Source organism: Balaenoptera borealis (assembly GCF_965194805.1).
Source record: "Balaenoptera borealis genome assembly, chromosome: 5".
NCBI lineage: Eukaryota > Metazoa > Chordata > Mammalia > Artiodactyla > Balaenopteridae > Balaenoptera > Balaenoptera borealis.
In genome coordinates, this window is record NC_138862.1 from 10,907,733 (window position 1) to 10,933,752 (window position 26,020).

The 26,020-nt window shown below is 46.3% G+C and overlaps 1 protein-coding gene and 1 pseudogene across 3 annotated transcripts in view; both read left to right on the plus strand.

Moving 5' to 3' along the window:
• LOC309630187 (large ribosomal subunit protein eL21 pseudogene) overlaps positions 1 to 20,321 on the plus strand; it is a 36,149-nt pseudogene extending 15,828 nt beyond the window's left edge. Inside the window, exon 2 of the transcript XR_014249474.1 lies at positions 1,155 to 20,321. The product of XR_014249474.1 is annotated as a large ribosomal subunit protein eL21 pseudogene (transcript). The remainder of the gene's footprint in view (positions 1 to 1,154) is intronic.
• The window catches only part of RCAN1 (regulator of calcineurin 1), a 94,462-nt gene that overhangs the window by 16,160 nt on the left and 52,282 nt on the right, over positions 1 to 26,020 (plus strand). The gene's annotated exons all lie outside the window — the stretch shown is intronic.

Consider the following 26,020-nt stretch of genomic DNA (forward strand, 5'->3'; position numbering starts at 1 on the left):
CTGGTGTAGAAATTTTGCCTTCCTGTTTTCTGGGCTCTTAGACCTAGAGAGTCCTTTCCTGGGCCAAGATATGTAGGCATATGTTTTCTTCTAGTACTTTTACATTTTTATTTGTGATGTTTGCCTTTAATTCCCTGGATATTTTGGTGTAAGGAGTAAATTCGGTTTCTGATTTGCTTTTTTGCGTGTTACTTGCAAGTTCCAAATCCTGCATATTTGAAATACCACCTAAATGGTCAAGTGTTCTTGAATCAGGGCTCTTCTGTTCATCTTTTTGTCCATTTCTGAGCCAGTTTCATATTATTTACAGTGGGGCTGATTCTCCCCCATTCTCTCTTTCAGAATTTATTTTCCTGGCCAGTTTCCTTTCCTTATCTCCTTCGCAAACTTTAAGAATCATTCTGTCATTTCAGAGTATCCTCTACCCCCCACAAAGAACGAAAACAAAATGCAACAACCAAACCTGTTGGTATTTTGAGTGAGATTGCTTCGGGTTTATAGTTACTTCAGGGGAATTGACATCTTTAAATATTATGCTCTTATAATGTTGTTCTACTTATTTAAGCCATCTTTTATGCCATCTGTACAGGTTTGACGCTTTCCATATACATATATATATATATATATTCTTCACATAGATCACCTATGTATTTTAGTTTGTTTTAGATATTTCAGTATAAATATTTTTATGTAAGCTTAAGAAATGTATTAAAATATGAGATGTCTTTTCCATTATACTTACTTTTACTTTCATATAAAGGAAATTGTTTCCTGCATATTAACTTTGTAAGCATCTGCCATACTAAAGCCTCTTACTGTTTCTAATGTTACAGTTCATTCTTCTGCATTTTGCAGGTATTAAATCATATTGTCTGCAAAGAGTGATGATTTTGCCATCTTCTTTACAATACCTGTTTTATTCTCTAATCCACGTGGCACTTTGACAGTAGATCATAGCATTGGCATATGGCATCCTTGTCTTATACCCTGCTTTTACGGGAAATGTGCTAGTGTTCTACCATTCACCTTAACCTTGGCGTGGCAGTGTGGCATTTTAACTCACCTTTTTTCCAGTGTCTTTGACAAATACTTTCCTGTCCTAGACCTGGTTACACACAACAGACACATCCAGCTCTCTCATTGCTTTTTTGTAGGCTCTTACCTAGCACTCAATTCTCCTTTTAAAGAAGTGACTTCAGCCTTTTGGCCAGAACCGTCATCTTCCAGTAATTCATCAAAATGACCAACACAAAGGGAAAGAGGAGAGGCACCTGCTTTAGGTTCTCTAGGCCTCCTAGAAAACATGGAGCTGTTCCTTTGGCCACATACATGCGAATCTACAAGAAAGGTGATATTGTAGACATCAAGGGAATGGGCACCGTTCAAAGTGGAATGCACCCCCAGCGTTCCCATGGCAAGACTGGAAGAGTCTACAGTGTGACCTGGCATGCTGTTGACATTGTCGTAAACAAACAAGGGCATGATCCTTGCCAAGACAATTATATGTCCACATTGAGCGTATGAAGCACTCTAAGAGCCGAGATAGCTTCCTGAACCTCGGGAAGGAAAATGATCAGAAAAAGAAGGAAGCCAAAGAGAAAGGTACTTGGGTTCAACTGAAGCACCGGCCTGTTCCATCCAGAGAAACATACTTCGTATAACAGAAACCAAGGGAAAGGAGCCTGAGCTGCTGGAACCCATTCCCTGTGAATTCATGGCATGATAGGTGTAAAAAAAATGAAAGACCTCTGGACTATAAAAAAACAAAGAAAAAGAAGTGACTTCAAGAACACGAAAATGATGTTTAAATTAAAGTATAGTTGATGTACAGTATTATTATACGTTACAGGTGTACAATGTAGTGATGCACAATTTTTAAAGGTTATATTCCAGTTATAGTTATTATAAAATATTGGCTGTATTCCCTGTGTTGTACAATATATCCTTGTAGCTTATTTATTTTATACATAATAGTTTGTACCTCTTAATCCCCTACACTTTCTTGCTCCTGCCCCTTTTCCCTCTCCCCACTGGTAAGCATTAGTTTGCCCTCTATATCTGTGATGTTTCCTTTCTGTTATATTCACTCATTTGTTGTAACTTTTAGGTTCCACATATAAGTGATATCATACAGTATTTCTCCCTCTGACTTATTTCACTTAGCATCACGCCCTCCAGGTCCATCCACGTTGTTGCAAATGGCAAAATTTCATTCTTTTTTATGGCTGAGTAGTATTCCATTGTGAAGCGGAATTTTAAATTTTATTTCACTTTAATTAATTTAAATCTTGACCAGCTACTGAGCACTTAAAATGCGGCTAGTGCTACTGAGGAACTGAGTTTTTAATTTTGTTTAAGCTTAATTTAATTGAAATAGCCACACGTGACTCTTAGCTCCAGAATCAGGCAGCACCAGTTCCTCAGTCATATCAATAAAGGATAGGACGTGAGCATAGAAGGGACCTACACAGTGGCTGCTCACTGTGCCCAGAGAGGTTGAGATTGGCCCCAGATCACACAGCAAGCTCATGATTAAACTGAAGTAAGAAGCCAGGCTCCTTGTTCTTGTCTCGGGCTCTTCCCACATTCCTTCTTTAAATGACAACCAAAGTCCAGGTGTGTACGGACCTATACACCTTCAGTAAACATGTCTCACCTCACTGACTTCTCCACCGTATCTGGGTTGACCCCTGGGCTGGTTCAGATGTAGAGTTTTCAGCTGCGTCTTCTCGCTCTGCAGGGCAAAGGCTCGCTCGCGAGAAGGGCAGGTGCAGCGGGCCTGGGAGGCCAAGCCCTACGGCTGTTGGTCCAGGTTCTGCGTCTGGACTCTCTGCTGGTGGGATTAAAGCATCGTTAGGCACCGTATTCCAGCATCCTCAGGAATATTAGTTCTGTGCCCTTTCAGTTCAAATGTATTTTCTAGTCTTTTTCTTCAAAGATTGCAAGCATCCGTGCTTCCAGCAAGACAGCGGGGTGTTGCACCTCGCCCCTGTGACTAATCTAAACCTTAAGAGAATGCATGTCCAGCGAGTTAGGGAGTCAGAGAGGAGGATAAAGAAAGGAGAGCCTTTGAGAAGGCCCTCAGACGGGGGCCGCAGCGGAGAAGGAGGGCCTCTCAGTAACGAAGCACCCACGGCCTTGCTCTCGAAGCATTTAGAATCTTCCTGCCTCCGCCAGCCCTTTCTTTTCCTCGGGGGGTCCCTGGTCAGTCACTCAGGGTCACTGCTGGTGTCCTCCTTAGCTGTCCTTTCCAGCCACTAGTTCAAGGGAAGCAGGAGTGACCCACCCTGGAAGGAACTCTTCCCGTTTTCCGGCTGATAGGAAGACCCTACCTTCGCATCTGAAGGTCATTGGTCAGCGCTTAGCGGTGAAGATCGCTGGACCCCCCGGGTTCCAGCCCGGCTCTGCTGCTCCTTCCACGCGGCTGGGCGACTCACCACCCACTCTGTGGCTCAGCTTGCCTGCCTGGAAGTTGGGGGGTCATAATCACGCCCCCCGCCCAGGGCTCCGGTGAAGAGTACGTGAGTCCGTAGGTGGAGAGCACCCAGAGGGCCCTGCTCACCAGGACGCCCTCCACAGAGGGTCATTCTTCACGCGGGAGAGGTGATGGCTCTCCCCGCCCTGAGGGCCGGTGACCTCCAGGCTCCGTCTCCCTCTGGCCCTCCGTGGGAGCTCTCGATGCAGGCGGATTTGGGGAGCCCTGCCTGGGGGTGTGCAGATGGCTATCCCCATGGCCCCAGAGAGTCCCTTTTCCTGGCTGCATCCCACGAATGTCCTGGCTCGGCAGAATGGCAGCTGGTGTATCTGACAGCAGGGTCCCAGGCCCCTTGGGGCAGCTGGTCCAGCCCCAGGGACCCCGTTGGAGCGGTCGGGATGCTGGCTCGAGGCTCATCAGGTAGCATGCTCGTGTCGGCAGCCATGCCCGTGAAACGGCCAGCGGAGGCGCACGCGTGTCTGAACCTGTTTGCCAGTGAGGAAGTCAGCTCCACAGGTGGACAGGACCTGCCTCCCGGGAGCCTGATCTCAGCCCCCGTGTTTCTCTTTCTCAGCCCGGGCTTCCACGGTGGCTCCGACGACAGCACCCACCTGCAGAGCCTGGCCCCCGGATGCTGGAATTTGTGATGAATACGTGGGTTGTGTAATTTGCTAAAAGGTCAAACTCGGCTTGATCAGAGCACAGCGTTTCTAGGATTCCATGCCTTCTTGCGGGTGTTGCTCCAGTTTCTTTTATCTTGGTCAGGGAAAAGTCTTGGAGAACTTTCTTTAAAACTGGGTAATTTTTCCTCCCTCTCTGATGATCCTCTTTCCCTGTCTCCCAGCACACCCAGAGAAGGGAAATGGCTATGGTGACTTTCCCCCAGCACCTACTATGTGCCGGTCCCCAGGGCACGGGGCTCATGTGCATGAGTGAAGTAAACGCTTGTATGGTGTTTGTTCTGTGCCAGGCGCTGTCGTATGTGCTTAGGAACGTGGACGGATTCAATCCTCACGCGAACCCTGGGAGGGAGAGGCTGCTATTGTCCCCATTTGATGGCTGGAGTAACTGAGGCAAAGGGATCTGCTCACTGTTGCACAGCTGAGTTGTGGGAGCAGGATGTGAACCCCGGCTGTCTTATCCCAGAGTCTGTGTGCTTAACCACTCACCGCCGCCACCCCACTGCCTCTCCACTCTGGTCCCTCACTTTGTTTGAAGCCAGCATCCCTGGGAGGTACACACTTGGTGCATGAAGACGCGGAGGCCTGGAGAGTTCGTGGCCTGTAGCCTGCCTGGGGTTCAGATGGCACACCCGAGGCCCTGACGTCAAACCCTGCTCTTCCCCAGGTGCCTGGCAGCCTATCTGGCATTAGCGTCCCAGCCCCTGGACTTTGCCTCACCGCCTGCCTCTCCCATTGCCTGTCAAGTACAACCAACTGACTTCAGGGGGCTCCAGGCTCCCCTAAAGGGGGCACCTCTCTGCTCCTCCTCTATGGAACATTCTCGTATTCTTTTTTTTTCTGCTGTGTCTCTGACTACAAAATTGTTCTGCCTTCCCACATGCGTGTTGACTGATTCTGTTTCCTCTAGCTTATTTCCTCTGGACAGTTCATATCCTTTGCCTATTCAGCTGCTGGACTGTTTATTTTAGGCAGCTCCACTGTCCAGCTCAAGGGTCAGGACAGAAATTCCTCTGAGTTCATCAGTCGATATATAACATCTTTGTCCCTCTTCTGTCCTGTGACGACTCTGAAAATAATCACATGCCCCTAATGGTGAATAAGGGAATGAGAATGTAGACCTTGTTCATCCCCCAGCTCTCCATCCAGCCTCACAATAAAAACCAAGTGTAGGGGCTTCCCTGGTGGCGCGGTGGTTAAGAATCCGCCTGCCAGTGCAGGGGACACGGATTTGAGCCCTGGTCCGGGAAGATCCCACATGCCGCGGAGCAACTAAGCCTGTGCGCCACAACTACTGAGCCTGCGCTCTAGAGCCCGCGAGCCACAACTACTGAGCCCACGTGCCACAACTACTGAAGCCCGTGCACCTAAAGCCCATGCTCCCCAACAGGAGAAGCCACCGCAATGAGAAGCCCGCGCACGCAACGAAGAGTAGCCCCCGCTCGCCGCAACTAGAGAAAGCCTGCACGCAGCAACGAAGACCCAACGCAGCCAAAAATAAAATAAATTAGTTAATTAATGAAAAATAAAATAAACCAAGTGTAAACTGGCAGTTTTTTCCCTGCATATATTATAGATGCGTATGTCTGTCTGGGGCAGTGGTCGCCCAGGGCACAAGCCAGTCCTCTAATCTGTACACCCATTCCTTGAGGGCGGGGCTGTGCTTAGTTCACCCTGCACCCCAACCTGGGGCCTGAAGTGCAGGAAACTTCCACAAGTGTCTGTCAAAAGGAATGACTGTGGGCAGCTCACATGTATTCAATGGGAAGACACAGGAAAACAGAAGCTGGCCCAGAACTTCCCATGCCCACAGCAGCTTTCTTCTCAGTTTTCCAGACATTTCCCCATATGTGTATTTCCTGAACCTATTTCCTGATCTGAAAACCATGCATACCTTTTCTCCATGTACCAGTTGGCTCCGCAGCCAGAGGGCCCCTTAGGCCATCATATAACTCACTGAGGCCCAGTTCCCCAATCTCTGGGAGGCTCTGTGCCCGTGTCTATAAAACCCACACAGTTACTCCAATTCAGGCTGCATCTCGCTCCCCTACCCTGCCTAAGAGAGAAACTGAGTGGGTTCATGCATGGGAATGCTTCATATTCTTAGTAAATCCAAGAGACAAGACAGCGGAGATACTAGCTAACTTAGCATCCCTTCGTAACTTCCCTAAAAGGAAGCTTGTGATTCGGGGTGGGGTGAGCTTGTGGCCTCAGCCCATGTCACAAGCCAAATCTAATTCATAACAGTTTAATTTTTTTACAATTTGTGATGATACATCTGGGGATCGGCCCAGCAAGGCTGAGCTTTGCATGTGGTAAAAATAGGCTGTGCCTTGTCCAACGGCGATAGGCGCTCTGTAAGTACCTGGTTGTTGGGTGGGAGGGCTGATTAGTATTATATCGAAACACATGAAATTGCCAAGATCTGAGCATTTTTGACCTAAAAATATTGGCACTTCACTCTTAGGCCTCCCTCTGTGATCAGGTTTCTCGTATAAAACCATCTCACAGTGAACTTCTCCACAACTAGAGCAGGATTGAGGTCATCATGTGAAGTCCCAGTCTATATACACTCAGGTTAAGTTTTATTGTAATCTAGGTGAGGGAAGATTTAGCTCATTTTGGGGAGAAGGCCAAGCAACATGTGTTTGGGATCCTGTCCAGCGCTAGCGCATGATGGGGCTCGTGGGCCCTCGGTGTATCGAAGCCCCCGTGACTGCTTAGAGCCCAGGGCCCGATCCTGTCTTCATGCTCCCAGATGCGCTTAAAATGATCAGCACCGTGTCCCCTTCCCAGGTCCTCCTGGCTCTCCAAATTAAGTCAGGCCATTGAGGTTTTCCTGTGATTGTAGTTTGACGTCTCCTATAAATCACTAAGTGCGTAGAAGTCATAGGAAAATCTGGTCAGGGACAAGACGACCTGAGCCAAGAAATGTTTCTTCTTGGAATCAGAAATCACAAGGAACAGACGACTGGCTCCTGTTTGCTTTTGTAGGCCACACAAATCAACGTGGTCCTTGATACGTGGTTGTGCCCCTGTAGGCTGTGGGTTCCGGTGTAGAACAATGACACGCCCCTCGATGGCCCCAGAAAGGTGGCTCGGATAGAAAAGGAGGTCTGGGCTTTGATGGGTGTGTGTGGGAACAAACTGTCCCATTGAGTTGACTTGCCAGCTAATCCTGGTGCTGGGAAAATGGGACTCCCCCTCTCCCACCCCGAACTTTAATCACCTGATGGGTGTTGTATTCAGAGCAGCAGCCTAAATACTGATCCTTGGGTTTTATCAAATCTTTTTTTAGCCAGTCAATCAGGGACAGGGCCAGCTGGGTGTGGCCATGTGCTTGGGTGCTGTCACCCTGAAATAATGAAGGCAGGCCTATTTGGGGAGTAGACCCCAGCCCGGCAGGGGGGTCCTGGTTCCTCTTGACCCCCAAGTGTGCTGCGAGGCTGGGCGTTCCCCGCTTCCCCCCGCCACAAGCAGACCTTCTCTCCGGAATGAAAGTTCAGACATTTGGGTGAATTGGGTTTGTTTTCTCAGGTTTTCTGGCTCCCCGTCATTTTTTTTCATCTATCTAGAAAGGAAGATTTGGTACAGACGGTGGACTCTGAAAGCCTAGCAGGGTGTAGGGGGGTGGGAGAACACCACTTTTCACCACTTTTGATGGCATTTTTACAGCTCAAATCCTGGTCTTGCTGCAGCTTGCTATGTAAGCAGCTGTGTTGCACTGTAGGTGGGGAGAGGAGATGGGTCGGATTAGATGACGGCTCTTCTGGCCACCTCGTGTAAACTGATGGCCCTTCGGGTATTAGCCTGACAATCATAAGATCCAGCTTGTGGGGATCGCGAACCTTTAGGTAGATCAATTAACCGAATTGGGGTTCAGTGGCATTTAAATGACTTAAACTCTGTTTAGTCTCAAAGTAGCTGTGTTTGAAGCTCAGCTTTAATTTCCACCGCTTTATTCGTACCCTCCAGGGTTTCCCTTGTCCCCGGAGTCCAGCGGCGTCCCTGCAGTGGCCGGTCCCTCTCCACTGCCTCCATGTGTCCCCAGGCCTTTGTGCTTGCTCTTCCCTCCTCCTGGAGTAGTTTTCTTCCAGAAGGCCATAGCTGGCTCTCTCACCTCCTCTGGATCTTGGCTCATATGTCACCATCTCAGGGAGCAGGTCCCTGGCCATCCTATTTCAACTGTACCCCCTTCCCCTGCACCTTCTGTCCACCCCCCGCTTTGTTTTCCTTTGTGCCACTTCTCCCCACATGACATGCCACTTGTCTTACTTATTTTTAATTTATTTCACTTATTTATTTTTGGGTGCGTTGGGTCTTCGCTGCTGCACGCGGGCTTTCTCTAGTTGTGGCGAGCGGGGTCTACTCTTCGTTGCGGTGAGCGGGCTTGTCATTGCGGTAGCTTCCCTTGTTGCGGAGCACGGGCTCTAGGCATGCAGGCTTCAGTAGCTGTGGCACGTGGGCTCAGTAGTTGTGGCTCGCGGGCTCTAAAGCACAGGCTCAGTAGTTGTGGCGCACAGGCTTATGCTTCGCGGCATGTGGGATCTTCCCGGACCAGGGATCGAACCTGTGTCCCCTGCATTGGCAGGCGGATTCTTAACCACTGCGCCACCGGGGAAGTCCCTGTCTTACTTATTATTTATCGTCCACCTCTTCCTACCTGCCTGTGAACTGCGCACGGGTGGGGGTTTGTTTCATTTTGTTCACTGCTATGTCTACATCCCCAGCTCCTAGAGTTGCACCTGGTACATAGTAGGTGCCTAATGAAATACATATCAAATGAGGGAAGGAATCCTCCCAACAGATTTCCCCTGGTGTCGGCTGGGCGGCGTCCTGGAGGTGAGCACTGGGCCAGGTTCTCTCTTGATTCTCTGCTCTTCATAGGGAAGTAGCTTTTTTTTTTTCTTCTAATTTTTGTTTTACAACTTTTAAATTTTATTTATTTATTTATTTATTTATTTATTTATGGCTGTGTTGGGTCTTCGTTTCTGTGCGAGGGCTTTCTCTAGTTGCGGCGAGCGGGGGCCACTCTTCATCGCGGTGCGCCGGCCTCTCACTGTCGCGTCCTCTCTTGTTGCGGAGCACAGGCTCCAGACGCGCAGGCTCAGTAGTTGTGGCTCACGGGCCCAGTTGCTCCGCGGCATGTGGGATCTTCCCAGACCAGGGCTCGAACCCGCGTCCCCTGCATTGGCAGGCAGATTCTCAACCACTGCGCCATCAGGGAAGCCCGGGAAGTAGCTTTTGCGTGCCCTGATTTCTTCTTCTGAGCACGGCACAGGTATCACCTGGACACACATAACGGTGCAGCTTGATGGGTTTTTACTAAATAAACAAATCCTTCTCATCGCCCTCCAGACCAGAACAGAATATTATTGTGCCCAGAAATTTCTGGACCATCCAAATCCAATCATTCTGATCACTTTATTATACAGCTGTAATTGGCTAGATAGACTTGATGTTTTAACAAGGACACAGTTTTTCTCATCCAGGAGATTTCTAGCTTCTCAAGTGTGGGAAACGTGTGTTCTAGTCCTTTTGTAACGTTCCCTGCGGCCTTGCACACAGGGACAGATCAGCCCTTGGCTAAAATCACGTGGCCTGGACTATTGGAACCCTGTAGGGTGCTAGGTGCCGATCAGTTGCCGAGAGGGGGAGGTTCGTTAACCTGAAAGAATGTGTGTCAGGATAATGCGGAGAAAAGACTCAGTTGCAGAATGCAATTTAGAAAGGGAATTCAGAACGTTTTTCCATAGGTTTCCGTTCTCATCCCCTTTTAGATCAGAGTCCTGAGGTTGATATCCTGTGAGGCGTGTTCATCAGACATTCATTTATTCATTCACTTGTTCGTCCAACCAATATTTACTGAACTCTTCTGGCAATGTCCTGAGACCCAGGGGAAAACCGAGCCATGCCTATGCCATCAGGGAATGTACATTTTCATGGCAGAGACAGGTAATTTTTTAAAATAGATTACGATTACTGCTACAAGTAAAGCAAATGGGGAGCTGTGAGGAGCAGCAACAGGACGGATTTCATGGGGGCCCGGAAGCTTCTCTGAGGAGGTGACATTTCAACTGAGGTCTGAGGGGTGCAAAGAGGCAGGTAAGGTCCAGGCAGGGGGATGGCTGGTGTGGAGCCCTCAGCAGAAGGAGTGCGGGGCATTCACACAAGAAGCCAGAGTGAGCAGGAAGTAGGGAACAAAGGGAAAATGGGTAAGTATTGGAAAGTGTTTGCTGGACTTCTGTATTAGTCAGCGTTCTCCAGAGAAGCGGAACTCAGAGGAGAGATCTGTATCTACAGGCAGACCTCAGACACAGTGTGGGTCCAGTTCCAGAGCCCGCTCTAAAGCAAATGATCGCCATAAAGCAAGTCACACGAATTTTTTGGTTTCCCAGAGCACATAAAAGTAATGTTCACACTACACTGTAGTCCATTAAGTGTGCAATAGCATTGTGTCTGAAAAAACAACGTACATACCTTAATTAAAGAATACTTTATTGCTAAAAAATGCCAGCCATCATCTGAGCCTTCAGTGAGTCATAGCTGTTACATCAAAGATCACCAATCACAGATACCGTAACAAATGTAATCATAATGAAAATGTTGCCACAAACCTTCGATTCGTGAAAAAACGCAGCATCTTCGAAGTGCAATAAAACGAGGTCTGCCTGTACCTGTACGTATCTATGTGCCTATATACGTATAGAAGCGAAACTAATTTGCATATTTATAGATATCGGTATAGATAGCCTTACTCAGATGTCAGTTCCTCAGAGAGCTTCCTTGAATCTCTAGCTAAAGCACCGCGCTGTCCCCCTATCCCTTCCCATCTGTCCTCACAGTTGTCTTCAAACAACTATATAAAACTTTAAACCATTGCCCCTTCAGCTTGCGGAACTGGTATCCACTAAATGCATATCAAAGCATGACCCTCAGATAACAGATAATTCTTGCCTTTAGTACCTAATGTCACACATTTCCATGAGGCTGGAGGGAGTAGTGCTTAGTGTGCATTTAATTTTTGTCATTTGCATTCAGGATGCTCTTATGAATCCTCTGGTGAAAGTCAGACTTAGAAAACATAGAGGTTTCTTTTCAAAGAGACTATCCCCAGGCAAGCCGTTACTTGCTTCTGCGGTGGTTTGAAGAAGTCTGGCCTGTGAGCATTTTTTAAAATTTATAAGCACATGATCCAAAGTTAAAAACAACTTAAGATCTTCTCAGTATTTACCTCCTTTGGAGTGATGTCCTCTGCATCCTTTGTAATTTTCCCCCTGGCTGTCCCTAATTATGCCAGCTCACTTAGCAATTTGATGAAAATCTTAGTAGGTGTTAATATCAACAGGATTATATTTCGTAGGGGAATGTAATTTTCCACTGCAGTCAGCGATGAAAGAAGAGGAGGTCGGTAAAAGAAAACCTTTTGCAAGAAGGATGTATTTGAGGAGTTTTTCACAAGAACACACTATAATTATGAAGTTTTATTTTTACCGAGTCCAATTTTTTTTTTTTTTCACCATGGTAATGTCTGTTTTCTTAGATTTGGTAGAAACACTAGGAAATAGAAATACTTTTGATGTTGGAAGGCTTGTTTTTCATCATTATTTTGCTGTGAGGTTGTTTGGTACATTCATCCTGAATGAGAGAGACATTTTGGATATTTCGGGCTAACTGAGTTTCTGATTTCCCTCGGGTTCTTAATGTCCTCTGAGGGCCGGGATGGGATATGAATAGAGATTTCTTGAAATAGGTGTGACTTTTCTGCATCTAGAATTCAGGCAAAGGTGAAACTCAACAAATTGTTGCCTGATGGCGGGCAGTGGGCTGGGCATTCCAGAGGGCTCTTGTAAGCTGTCTCTGGCCAGCCCTGTCCTTGGGAATCCGTACAGGAGCCGGAGCCACTGTGCCCTTCAGCAGGAAGTTCAAAGAAAAGTTGTTCTAAGGTAGTTGGGAATAAACAGGTAGCTCTTGGTTAAACTTCTTAACCTGTTTAACTTCGCGTGCCTGTGCGTGCGTGTGTGTGTGCGTGTGTGTGTAGTTTGGTTTTTTAATGGTCAGCCTTCAGGTCTCTGCAGTGGCTGATCTGGTCACGGGATCTCTATAAAGTGTGGTTAAGTCTATCAACCTACAGATATTCAAAACAACATAGAGGCTCTTGGTATTAATTTGCCAGGGCTGCCATATCCAAGTACCACAGACTGGGCAGCTTAAACAACATACATTTATTTTCTCACAGTTCTGGAGGCTGTAAGTCCAAGATCAAGGTGTCGGCAGGTGTGGTTTCTCCTGAGGCTTTTCTCCTCGGCCTTGTAGACGGCTGCTTCTTGCTGTGCCTTTGCCCTGTGCATGTCTGTGTCCTAATTTCCTCTTCTTGTAAGGACACAAGTCAGATTGGATTAGGGCCCACCCCAAAGGCCTCATTTTACCGTAATCACCTCTTTAAAGGCCCTATCTCCAAGTATAGTCATACTCTGAGGTACTGGGGGTTAGGGTTTCAACATATGAATTTTGGGGGGTGCATCACAATTCAGCCCACGACACTGTTAGTGTGATCTTAGCTCTCCAGCTGAAACAGAGTGTAGAATGGTGGTTATCAGGACTTGGGAATTGTGGGGGAAATGGGGAGATGTTGGTCAACATCTTATCAGTTATAAGTTGGTCTTATAACTTATGGCAGTTACAAGATGTAGAAGTTCTGGGGACCTAGTGTACAGCACAGTGGCTGTAGCTGATACTCCTGTACTGTATACTTTAAATGTGCTAAGAAAGTAGATCTCACCACGCACACAAAAAAGGGGGGTAACTATGTGAAGTGATGGATGTGTTAATTAGCTTAATGATAGTAATCATTTCACACTGTATGTGTATATCAGTTCATCACGTTGTACACCTTAAATACATACGGTTTTTATTGTCAATCAGACCTCAATAAAGCTGGAGAAAAAAAAAAGTATCCGCAGGAATTTATTAGCACTGTTATTCCTAAAACAAGCAGTAGGTGTTCTGTCTTTGATGCTTAGCTGCTTTCCCCACACCTCACATCCAGCCCACGTGCAAGGTCTTCGGGTGCCTCGTCAGAAGATGTTCTGAGTTCACCAACTTTTCAGCTCCGCCTCGCTCTCCCCCTTCTAAGCCAGCATCGTGGATTGCCTGCATTACTGCAATGGCCTCCTAATCCTCGCCTCCACCCTTGTCCCTGCTGGAACTCTGGCTCTCCACGTAGCAGCCAGTGGTGTTTTTAAAACAGAAATCAAATCCGGTCACGCTCTTGCTCAGAATTCTCCAGCTGCATCCCAGCACATTTAGTGCAAACTCCAGAATGCTCTCCTGGACCTATAAAGTTGTCCATGAACTGGCCCCTGTCTGCCTCTCCTCCTGGTCTCTGCTTCGGTCACGCACCCACCACACTGGCGTGTTATTTCTCCAGTGCGCCAAGTGTGGTCCCTGCCCCAGAGGCCTGGAATCCTAGAATGTTCTTCCCAATCTGCACACATGGTTTATTTCCTCTCTTCTAGGTCTCTGCCCAGGTGTAACCTCCTCCGAGATCTTCGTTGAGCCCGCGGCTAAACTAGCGCACTGTCCCGTAGCCCTCCCGTCTGTCCTCTCAGTTGTCTTCAGAGCCCTTGTGGCTCCCCGTCCCCCCACCGCCGCCACATCTGGGTACATAATGGCTTATTTGTTGTCTGTGCTGGACTGTAAACCTCCCGGAGGCTTCCGTCCTGTTGACCCCTAGATCCCAGCACCCAGAACAGCACCTGCTAATGAATGGGCGGGAAACCACAACTGAAATTCTGGGGCTCACGGGAAACTTTGGTCAAAGGCCGAGAAGGCAGAGTGCCTTTGCCCGTGAGCAGACCGCCCCTCTGGTCCAAAGTGGTCACAGGGAGAAACGTTCCACCCAGACTCCACCAGGCCTGGGCTAATTCGTTGAGAAATTACCTGCAAGAGTAATGACTCCTCTGGCTTGAAGGAGAGGAGGCCTGTTGGCATTTTGATAACAAATTCAGAGCTGGGAGGTCACAGACAGTCTGGTGCCTAATTCTGGGGCTCAGTGGAGAGGCACCTGCTTTGCAGGAATGAAGCAAGACCCCCCGGGAGCCACCCAGAACGCACGCTCAGCTGGCATGCAGGCCACTTCCCCATCTTCCTAACTTTTTTTTTTTTTTATTAATACCCTATTGGAACTGTCATGCAAGGTATTCTGACTGGGTTTAAATTTTTTAGGTCCTGTAAGCAATAGGGACTTTTCATTTTCAGTGAGTTTTGTCACAGATGATGGGATTGCCATCTGGGAATAACCACTCTTTTTCTTTGGGGCTCTTGGCTTCCAGGATCAGAATTTAGCAAGTGGTGCCAGGAGAGTTGGGGGCTTGCAGGGGAGGGAATTTCCTGAATTTCCTCTTCCTGCTCCTCCTCCCCGTTCTTCCTCTTATTTTTCTTCTTCTGTTCAAGGGAACTTTTCATGTAAGAGGAAAGAGGGGGTATGAATAAGACTTTCTCAGATTGAGAAGATCTTTAAGGGGCGATATCAATTCATCTTTTGACTCTTGGAGGTATTCATTTTTGTTCTGTTCTGTGTTTAAGAAGGCTTTACACCTCGCCTTCCTTGCTCTGCCTAGTTCCGAGCTATCTGAACAGAGGCAGTCAGGACCCTAGAAACAGCGTCTTGATTTGACTGGGCTGTTAGAAACGGCATCTTTCAATTCTAAGACACCCTGACAAAATGATGAGGGAGGCTCAAACACATTGGTTACCTAAACTCTCCAGCTTGGAGGCATGTCCGGTTGCTCTTTCCCACAAGACGAAGACAAATCTGGGGCGACTCTGGGCCCGGCTCTAGAAGGGCCTAGAACCCCAGACTCACTGCTCAGTGCTTTTGTTTTTTGTGGTTCTTCTTGTGCTTGTATAAAGGCCATATTTGGGGAGGGTGGGATGAATTGGGAGGTTGGGATTGGTATATATACACTACTATGTATAAAATAGATAACTAATGAGGACCTACTGTATAGCACAGGGAACTCTCCTCAATGCTCTGTGGTCACCTAAAGGAGAAGGAAATCCAAACAAGAGGGGATATACGTATACGTATAGCTGATTCACTTTGCTGTACAGTAGAAACTAACACAACATTGTAAAGCAACTCCAATAAAAATTTTTTTAAAATAAAGGCCACATTTGAAGTTTTGGCCTAATACCCCGCTCTGTCCTCCTTACCTGTCCTGTTCCCAAGCGTCCCCTGTGTCGCTGGCCTTTCTCTGCTTTGCCTTGACTTACAATGATCTTTTATACCCACGTGAACGGGACACGAACAGAGTGGTGGGAAGCTCCCAGGTCTCAGGCTTCAGACCCAAAGGGCCCGGGCTTGGAACCCCCGCTCTCTGCAACATCAGTCAAGTCCTTTCATCTCTGTGGGGTTGGATTCCATCATCCATAGAGTAGGGCGAATACTGCACACCTCTTAGGATCACGATGAGGCTCCCACCAACGCGAGCGGCCTTGGAGAAGCTTCCAGAGCCCTGCCGGGCACTTGGGAGGTGAGGAGCACAGGCGGCCAACCCCCCCACCCCCACCCCGCCGCCCCGTCACCTCCCCACCTCGGTTGTCAGGAGCCCATCCCCCTCCTGCTTTTGCAAGTGCTGTCCCTCCAGTTGCCTCGAGTCACAGCCCATAATTCCTGCAGCCCCAAAGGACGTGCCTGGATGATAGCCTGGCAAGTGAGCTGCACTGATATTTGAACACGAGCCCCGATCTGATTATTCTTCAGTCATTCAACCCCAGGCAAGAATGGATTCATACTTTCCACTGCTGCCTGCGCCAGCCGGTTTCCATATCAGCTGGAGCCTCAAGAAGATGCAAGGACACACTGTCATTCTTTCCATCCCCGCTGACCCTGCTTGCTATCGGGGTGAATGCCAGCACGTTTGGCCAAAGGAAGTTGCAACTGCTGACCGGGCCATGCAGACCGGCCTCCCTTTCCAGCACACTTGGGGAGAGATAAGCTGCCTCTCGTTGTTCTAAAGCTGGACTCGCCTTGCCTGGGAAAGCAAAACGAATTCTCCTTGGGAATTCTTGGTCGGGTTCTCTTATTTTGAGCTGTCGACGTAATTGCAGTGCAGACGCTTTGACTCTGAAAGTAATGCAGTATGACATTCTCCCCTGTGTTCCCTGGTGTTAGTTGTAAAGAGTGAGATTGATAGCAAATTCCATATGGATTCTTCCCCAGAGCCCTGGGAGACAGATTGGAGGTTGTTATTTCTATTTTACAGAGTAGAAAGGCAATTTTAAAAAAAGAGAGAAAGAAAGAAAAATTCTTCTGCTCGGGTTCATCACTGCAAACCAGTGGCCCAGGTGGAATCAGAGTTCACGGCACTGGACCTGCTAACCCTGCACCTCCCTCCTCTGAGCTCAGGGACGTTGGTTGCTGATTCTGTTTCAGTTTTAGAAAATTTATTCAAGGGAAATGAGAGACGGGTCTATTTTAGGACCCCTGACTAACTTCGTTTTATTCTGTTTTCTGTAAAGCAAAGAGTTATTCATCAGCAAGCATAAGTGATGGATGAGTGGTGCAAGCACACTGTGTTAGGTTGGGGGTCACGGTTATTGAATTGGTCGTGAGCATTTATTAAATACATGCATTGAATCATATGGTGTAAGAGCTGGGAGGAACTTAGTAATCATTTAACCCAGTGGCTCCCAAATTGGGCTGTTTATCAGAATCACCTAGACAGCTTATCTAAAATACAGGTGCCCCAGAACTACTTCAGGCCCCGGGTCAATGACCTGGCCTCTGTCTTTAGCATTGCATTTCTAACGAGCTCCCCAAGTGGTTCCTAAATAGCCAGCCTAAAAGTCTCTAAAGGACCCCCATTTGAGAATCACTAAATACAAATCTTTCTTTTTCTCATCTGCTTGTTTTTTTATTTGTTTGTTTGCTTATTGCTTTTGTTGTTCTTGGGGTGAGGAACCCAGGGCCCAAAGGCTCAGTGACCTTGCCTGGGGTCACACGACTAGTCAAGTGTCAGAGTTGGGTCTGGAAACCCAGTTCTGCTCTTCCCAGGACATCAGTGTGAACATAACTCGACAGCGTGGCCAGCAGAGGCTGGTGGCCAAGACGCTGTCTGCACTCCTGGTGACGGGTGCCCAGGCTCCTGCAAAGCCGCTCTGGCCGGATGGACCTCTCAGAGGACCTACTAAGTTCAGGAGATTCTACCCCGACGCTTTGGAAGCATTGCTTGTGGGACTGTCTAGAAAGCCTTCTCCCTCTCTGTGCAAGCCCACCTCCCCAGGGCACAGATTGGACCCACCAAGACCAGAGCAGGTGCCAGGGCTCGGCCCTGGAGTAGAGCTGGTCTGTCCAATCTACCGTCTGCCCTGTGACAGCAACCTGCCTGGGAATCCTGCTGTTACACAACCGGTTCAGTTGTTGTAGACAATGAACTTCACTTGTCAGTGTCTTCAGTTATATGGCCCATTTAATTTTATTAAAAACTTTTATTCTAAAAAAGAAAAAAAAACCAAACCACTTTTTTCCCCAGTTTTGTTGAGATATAATTGACATACAGCAGTGTCTAAGTTTCAGGTGTACAGCATAATGATTTGACTTACATACATCATGAAATGATCACCACAGGAAGTTTAGTGACCATCCATCTTCTCATATAGATACAAAATCAAAGAAAAAAAATTTTTTCCTTGTGATGAGAACTCCTAGGATTTACTCTCTTAATAACTTTCATAGATAACATACACCAGTGTTAATTATGTTAATCATGTTGTACATTACATCCCTAGTACTTGAAATGGCCCATTTAAAAATGATTGTCCAATAGGCTTCAGACGGGGCACCGGCTATCTAATTACTTATTTGGCTCAGTGGAGAGGTGATAAGAGTATGTAGTTTGGTCTGTCTCAGGTTTCCAGGGGGTCTGGCTAATTGCTACTCAGAGCAGGAGACCTACTAACCTATGATGTAGGTTACCATTTCTTAATTTCCTCCTGCAAGATAGTCCTGATGTTTTTCTTCCATCCCTCCCCCTTCCTGGAGTTTCTCAATCTAATATTCTAACTTATTTCCGGATCAAATAGGTAGAAATTTTCCATATTGTACCCACCCTTGGTACTCATTTAACATGGATTCCAGTATGATGTCCTCACTGGCTTACCTAAATTATGCATATTGGTGTGTGTCGAGGGGTCATGAGGTAAGTAATCAGAGAGATACAGGGGCAAGGGCAATGTAAAATCATCTATTTCCACTGCACACGTCTTTGTGTGTGTGTGTGTGTCTCTATTTCTTTATTCCCATTCAGATATAAATACAAACTTTTCTGTTCAGTTAAGAGCAAACATGTCAGTATATGTTAATAACTAAAGAGTCCAAGGTCTAGGAACCATATGACCTGAATTCCATCCTTACCATGGTGTGAACTTACTGCCGACTCTGAGCTAGCCTTTGCCCCTGCCTCTCTGGATCTTATATCTCCATCCGCAGAATGAACGGCTGACTGAATAGCTGCTAAGGTTTCCTCCTACTCTAACATTTGAGAGTTGCATCTCTCTAATGATGCAAGCAACCCTACCAAAAAGCCACACTTTTAACTCCCGTTCGATTGTAAAAACATTGCCCATTCAAGTAATAAGAGTAGGAAATCAAAAGCAGAGAAATGTGTTTACAGTTGTCTTTTAGAAATTGCAAATTCAAATGTCTGCAGGTGACAGGCTTGCATACAAATGGGTGAAGCCAACCATGAGCACGTATTTTGGGAACCAAGGAGCACGTGCCCCGTCTACAGAGGGCAACTTGTCAGCTCCAGTCTACCGTCGCCATGCAGGAATGCAAGTCACCATATCATCAAGAGAAGTCAGACACCCAGCCTTTTCTGTTACATTTCCTGATAGTTAAATCTCCACCACGCACGTCTTACCCTTCTGCCTTTTTGAATCATCACCTCCACGTTGGTTTGTCCTCAGGACTCTAACCTTAGCTGCCTCAGCCTCCTCCTCCTATTTACCACTCCCGGTAGTCTGCTGGCTGACACATCCGGACCCCTCTGCAGGGCTGTGGACCCAGCCAGCCACCTTCCTAGGGGACCCTCCACTCGGACGCTAGCAGGCGTTTCAAGCTCTGTGTGCCCGAACCCTGGCCGTTGTCTTTACTCCTGAACTTGCCGTCCCTCTTTTGTTCCCTCCCATCCACTCAGTTGTTTGTACCAGAAACAGGGAAAATGCTGCCACCTTCTCTCCCATCCTCATTTAATCAGCCAAAAGTTTTGTAGATTTCACATCTGAACATGCTTTCCATCTGTTTCCACTTTCCCATCCTCTCTGTCACTGCCTCAGTCCTCACAATACCTCTTGCCTTAGTTACTGCATCGGCCTCCCGTTCTGGTCCGGTGACCTCCAGGCCACCTCTAGCCTGCTCCTGAGGGATCTTCCCTCATCACTACGCTGCTTTGAACAACACTTCCACACTTATCCCTGGTCTCTAAGGTAAAGTTCAAAATCCTTACTTTGCAAATACGGCCTTTTGTCTGCTCCTGCTCGTGTCTCTGCCCTGTTCTTGCAGTTCCCTAACACATCTCATCAAGGCAGGGGTGCAGAACCACTAGGGGTCCCCAGAACACAGCCTGCTGTGTGATGGAAACTGACATTGACTCCACCTGGGATGCCTCACCCCCCTTCCGCATCAAGCAGATCCTTTCCAGCCCTTCTGGTAGCCTTTAATTTAAAAAAAAAAAAACAGACTTTCTGTTTTAGAACAGTTTTATGTTCACAGCAAAATTGAGTGGAAGGTAGAGGGGTTTCCCATGTACCCCATCTCCACACGTGCATAAGCTCCCCCATTATCAGCATCCCGCACCAGAATGGTGCATTTCTTATACCCGATGAACCGACGTTGACACATCATAATCACCCAGAGTCCACAGTTCACATTAGGGTTCACTCTTTTTTTTTAAATTTTTATTTTATATTGGAGTATAGTTGATCTACAGTGCTGTGTTAGTTTCAGGTGTACGGCAAAGTGCTTCAGTTATACATATATCTATTCCTTTTCAGATTCTATTTCCCATATAGGTTATTACAGAGTATCGAGTAGGGTTCCCTGTTCTGTACAATAGGTCCTTGTTGATTATCTATTTTATATATAGTCGTGTGTGTTAATCCCAACCTCCTAGTTTATCCCTCCCCTGCACCTTTCCCCTTTGGTAACCATGAGTTTGTTTTCTAAGTCTGTGAGTCCATTTCTATTTTGTGAATTAGTTCATTTGTATCCTTTTTTTAGATTTCACATAAAAGAGATATCATGGGATATTTGTCTTTCTCTGTCTGACTTAAGGGTTCACTCTTGGTGGTGTACATTCCATAAGTTTGGACAAATGGATGAGGACATGTATCCACCATGATAGTATCATACAAAGTAGTTTCACTGCCCTAAAAAACCTCTGTGCTCTGCCTATTCCTCCCAAGTAGCCTTTCTCCTCCCAATTAACCTCTGATCTTCTCAAATGAAGAAACAAAGAAACTGTCTAGTATTGCCAGTGCCTAGTACAGTTGCTTGCCGTGTCGTATATTATTAACAAGTGTTTGGTGAATGAATGAATGAGTTAGCAAGTCATTTAAAAACCAAGTCACAGAACTGACCCAAAGGGGAAAGCATGATTCATTAAGTATCTTTGCGTCTTCTCCCACCTGCTTCCTCATGTGTATGATAAAATTCATCTGACTGCAGTAGATTTCCTGCCGAGCAGCAATTAGACCCGCTGGAAATCTGCCCAGTTTAAACTTTAAAACATTCACACGCATTTACCAAAATGTGCAGATTTCTCCAGTGTGTGTGCATTATTCTCAACCCGCTGTAATTCGTTTTTCTAAAGACGATACTTGCTGGCTGGTTTGGATTTTGTTTTTAATAAAATTCATCATTCCTCCTTAAAAAGGAAGGCTGAGTTTAAGAGCACACAAGACAATCAGGGAGTGATTTAAAGTAAAAAGCCTGAACCCCTAACAGCTGCCCACCCGCTGCTCGCTTGTTCTGAGTTGGATGGTGGCCCAGGGGCTCTTGTCTCCTTGTCACAGACTTGTCTGGAAGGCAGCCAGAGCCCTGCCCTTGGAGAGGCCGCAGTTCTCATTGCTGGAAAGAACAGGTCAGGGAGAGGTCTCGGCTGAGGCTGGGGGTGCAGGTGTGAGGCTGCAGAGCTCGTGGAATTGGTAATTGTCCTGCTCTGACAAAGACGGTGCAGAGCGATCCTGAGGTGGGCAATGGAAGGAGGAACCCGGGGGCCACGTGTATTGATAAAATCATGGAGTTTTGTCTTTGAGTGGTTCCCAGAGACCATTTACATTGCTGAGTTGTTGGATGCAAATCAAAATCTTCCTCAAGCTTCCCCACACGTTGTCTTTTATTCTCCTCTAGCCGTCCCTGAGGGGATGCAGCATTTTGGAAACATCTGGAGGGCCCTGGTCCACTCACTCACGCACTCTCTCACTCACTCAGAGTAAGCGAGACTTAACCATCCCAGACAGCGTGGTGGAAAGAACCCCAGCTCTGGTGCTATACAGGCCTGGCTGGGGCCCTACTCAAGTCCTTTGAGTTCGTTTCCTCATCAGTAAAATATACCTCAGAGTTGTCCCAGGGATTAATGAGCTGGTGTGTCTTTGTTTTTGTTAAAATTTATTTATTAATCTATTTAGTTTTGGCTGCGTTGGGTCTTCATTGCAGTGCGCGGGCTTCTCATTGCAGTGGCTTCTCTTGTTGCAGAGCCCGGGCTCTAGGTGAGTGGGCTTCAGTAGCTGTGGCTTGCGAGCTCAGCAGTTGTGGCGCATGGATTTAGTTGCTCCACGGCATGTGGGATCTTCCCGGACCAGGGCTCGAACCCATGTCCCCTGCATTGGCAGGCGGATTCTCAACCACTGTGCCACCAGGGAAGCCCTGAGCTGGTGTGTTTGAGGGTCACAAAGTGGCTGCCGTTTCATCTACTCTTCTGGGTTTCAGCTGGTGAATTTTTATGCATGTCTTTGGTTAGTGGAATTATGCTTAGGAAGTCCTAACACTGCTCTTTCTATGCTAAATGCCTTTTAGAAAATACTTCTACTTTACATCTTCCTCTCTGTCACCTCCAGGCATAGAGTCTTCAGGCTCTAGGTGTGACCTTATTTAAGATGAACTCACCTTGAGAGCAAGACCATCTCGGCCACAATGTTTGGCAGACAAAAGAAGCTCCATGATCAGAGAGGAGAAGGGGAGGGAGGGAGAGGAGAGCAAAGGAGGGAAGAAGGGAAGTATGTCACTAGCAAGTTGAGTGGGTGGTTCCAGGCGGGGACGAGGTGCAGAGCTCGTGTTTGCTTTCCTGTGGAGTATTGCCATCCGTGCTGAGGTGGGCCTAGGCCATTTGGAGCCACCCAGGCATGGTGGCAATGAGGGGCCAGGTACGTGTTACAGAGAGTGGCTCACACTGACCGCATCTCTGCAAAGCCCCACCACCGATTTTGGTAACAATTGATCCATGCTGCTGTTGGAAAACTCATTTGATAGGAATTGGCCAGTTTTAGCAGATTCCTTCAAATTCTGGAATCACGAGTTTCCACCTTCCTTTTCCCATGATTTCTTCTCAGTTCTCTCTGCCTATTTCCACCTTCTAGCAGTCATACTTTTACTTTTAGGTGGTTAACATTTGCCCGTGTTTTAGTCATAACTTGATTCTAAAACCTGTATATCAGTAAGTAGGGTTTACGCTATTATAGCTATAAAAATATTCTTCAGTGCTGGGCCCAGCAGTTGGTTAGGGTTACATTTCCTTCTAAGCAGGTCCAACTTCATGACCCGGAGGCACTTGAAGAGAATGTATTTAGTGTCAAAGTCAAATGCAAACTCCTTTTATACACTCAAAAAGCTGCCAATTTAAAATCATGTCATGCTATGCTTTACTTCATATTTGGACCTGACTTTCTTGATAGACTTTTATTTTTCTTAGAGTTTCTGTTACGTTTGTTTTTTCGTTTTTAAGTGTCACGGTGCTTTATCACAGTCTTGAGTTTGCAAGAGTCTTGCATTTGCATCTGCACAATGATGACAAACATTCTGTTTTTCTCGTTTTGCCTTCTGGACTGACTCTTCTCAAGATCTGAGGTTTACCTGCCACCCCCAGGGAGTTTTCTTCACTCCTTCCCTGCTTTCTCTTGTGTGGTTTATGCCTTCATTTTGCTGGACTTCAGTCACATTAACTTCTCCCCTTCCCTAAAGAGACAATAAAAAGTAAGTTGTCTGATATCTTGAAAATATCTTGAAATATGTGTATTTTTTTTTAAACATTGCACCTGAGTGCTAGTTTCTCTGCGTGTAGAATTCTTTAGTGAACATTGTTTTCTTCAGAACTTTTAGGGAAAGTTCAGTGTCTCCTAGGGTCTAGTTTGGCTGATGTCACTCTGACTTGTACACCTTTGTAGGTAACTGCTTTCTTTTTTCTCTTCAAACATCTCTCTTCGTCTTTGATACTCTGATACTCACTCTGATACTCATGTTTCCGTGTGTAGGTCTTTGTTCGTGGTAGTCTTCATTTGGTGAGTTCTTTCCATCTGAAGACTCATCTCCTTGAGACCCGAGGAATTTTTTTTTTTTTTTTTTTAAGCATTCCTCATCTCTTCCCTTTCATTTATTTCTCTTCTTTCTGGAATCCTAGGAATTGAATGTTGGGTCTTCTAAATTGTTCATCTATATCTCATAATTTCTGTCTTTGTGTTTTTATGACACGGGTAATTCTGGCATTTTTCTGCTAATTAGAGAAGCTTGTATATTGTATAATGTATATTGTAACAGCAACAACAAACATTACAAGTAGGAGTAATTACAAGATGGAGTCAGGCCTTGGGGGAGGCAGGAGGGAACAGAATTGAGGGAGCAAATGAAGGCTTTATCTTTGGGAAGGAGGAAGGATGCTTCTTACTGACAAGATAGTCAAGGGGCCGAGTTAAGATACGGAAAATTGTTATAGTACAGAGGGGAGACGTTGACTCAAGTTTCGTGGCCTTGATAATCTTATAAAGTAGAAGTTGAGGTCATCTACTTAGACTGAAGACTGGAGGGTATGAAAAGGGATGAAACATCTGCTGAAGCAACAGATGGTGAAAGGAAGTTTGACCCAGAAGCCCTGAAGACCCATCTGACATACACAAGATGTATTTGTAGTGGGACCGGTTGGCCAGGTTTTGAAACGTCCAATATTTAGGGGCTGTGAGCAGAAGGGGGATTGAAATTTGGCGGCAAGCATGGTAACAAGACACGGATGAGAGGGCTCAACCGAGGCAAAATATTTTCATCAGTGATGTTAATACGAGAGATGAGCTCAATAATCTTGACTTTATCCAAGTCGGTGACCCAGTGTTCTCTGTGTCCTTCCCCTCTCCCTTGATCACCGTCACCATGCCAAAGGGTGTCCCAGGAAGAACTGAGACCAAGAGGAAGCTGGGAACTTTCGGTCCCCAAATTTGAGGGTCTCTGCTACAATCTTTCCATTTACATCAAGTCCGTGTCCAAACATTATCCTTGGATCACCATCATAAAACCAGTCATTTCTGCTTGCTCACAGAATTTCCAGCTTGGATCTAGGGGTGCAGTTCAGATAAGCCAAATTCACCCACTTTCAGGGACTTTAGAATGTTGAAGCTGTTTAGAGGTCCAGCTCAGTGGTTTTGAAATGGTCTCATTTTGGGGTGGTGGTGTTGTTAATGAAATACCTTTTTAAAATGAACTCTTCCATGGAACCCAACCCACAGAGAGAAGTGCAGCTGCCCCCTTGTGGAGCAGGGGTCTGCCCTGCTCCATCACCACAGACCCACAGGATTTCCCCTTACTTTATAATCGATGAAACTGAGCCCAAAAGAGGGCAGGAGAGGTCAGAACTGCACCCAGGCCCCCTGTGTTCTGTTCTCTTGTGCTGTCTCCCTGCCACCGAGAAGCAGTGGGTTCTGGACCCGAAAGAGCTGTGGGTAAATCCAGACCTTTGACATTCTAGCCTCGTCGGGATGAAAGGGGATATCTCAGGAGAGTTTTAATCCGAGGCTTTTTTACCTTAGCCTCTTATGAAATCTCTCGGTCATAGGGGAGTTAACTGCTCGTGTTCTGGTCCCACAGATGCATATGTGCCCTTCAGATAAACTGCAAGTTCATTATGAAGATTTTCCAGCCTACTGTCCTTAGCGCTGCTGGGTACCATGTTTCCTTCATGATAAATAGGGCCCTTCCTGCAATATGGTGATCGTTCTCTGCCTTTTCCTGGTCACCAATTATGTTAGTGATCATTAAATTAGGAATGGTCTTTGACAGGCATGCAAGTAAAAGCAGTTTGTTGTAATTTACCAAATTAAATAAAGTGTCTTAATAATTAATTGTAAAGTCATTTTAAAATTGTATCTGTATCCTCTGTATAGTTTTAATTTAAAATGAATTGATTGGCATTATTAGGGAAATGTGATTTCATTAATTAAAAGTGCATTTGTGTTTTGGCATAATACTTATTTTTAAGAGGTAGATATTAGCTTAATTTTTAAGTGGTGATTTTATTTTTTTCAGGAGAATTTTGTCAGAAAATCAAACTACATTTTGGCATATTTAAACATGTTCCAGTCATTTAGAAAGCAACTTCCCTCTGAGAACTCTTGAAAATCATGATTAGTTTTTGTGGGTCTTTGTTAAAGTTTGCAACGTGCTTGAGTCTGTGATTGGGGAAAGGGTTTTTGAAAATATATATATTTTTATACAAAATCATGTAAATCTCTAAAAACGAGCGTTTTCTTGCACTGTACTGAAAGTAATTTGTAGGTCTTCTTTTCAAATTGTGTTTGGAGCAAGTTCACTAAGTACCTGAGA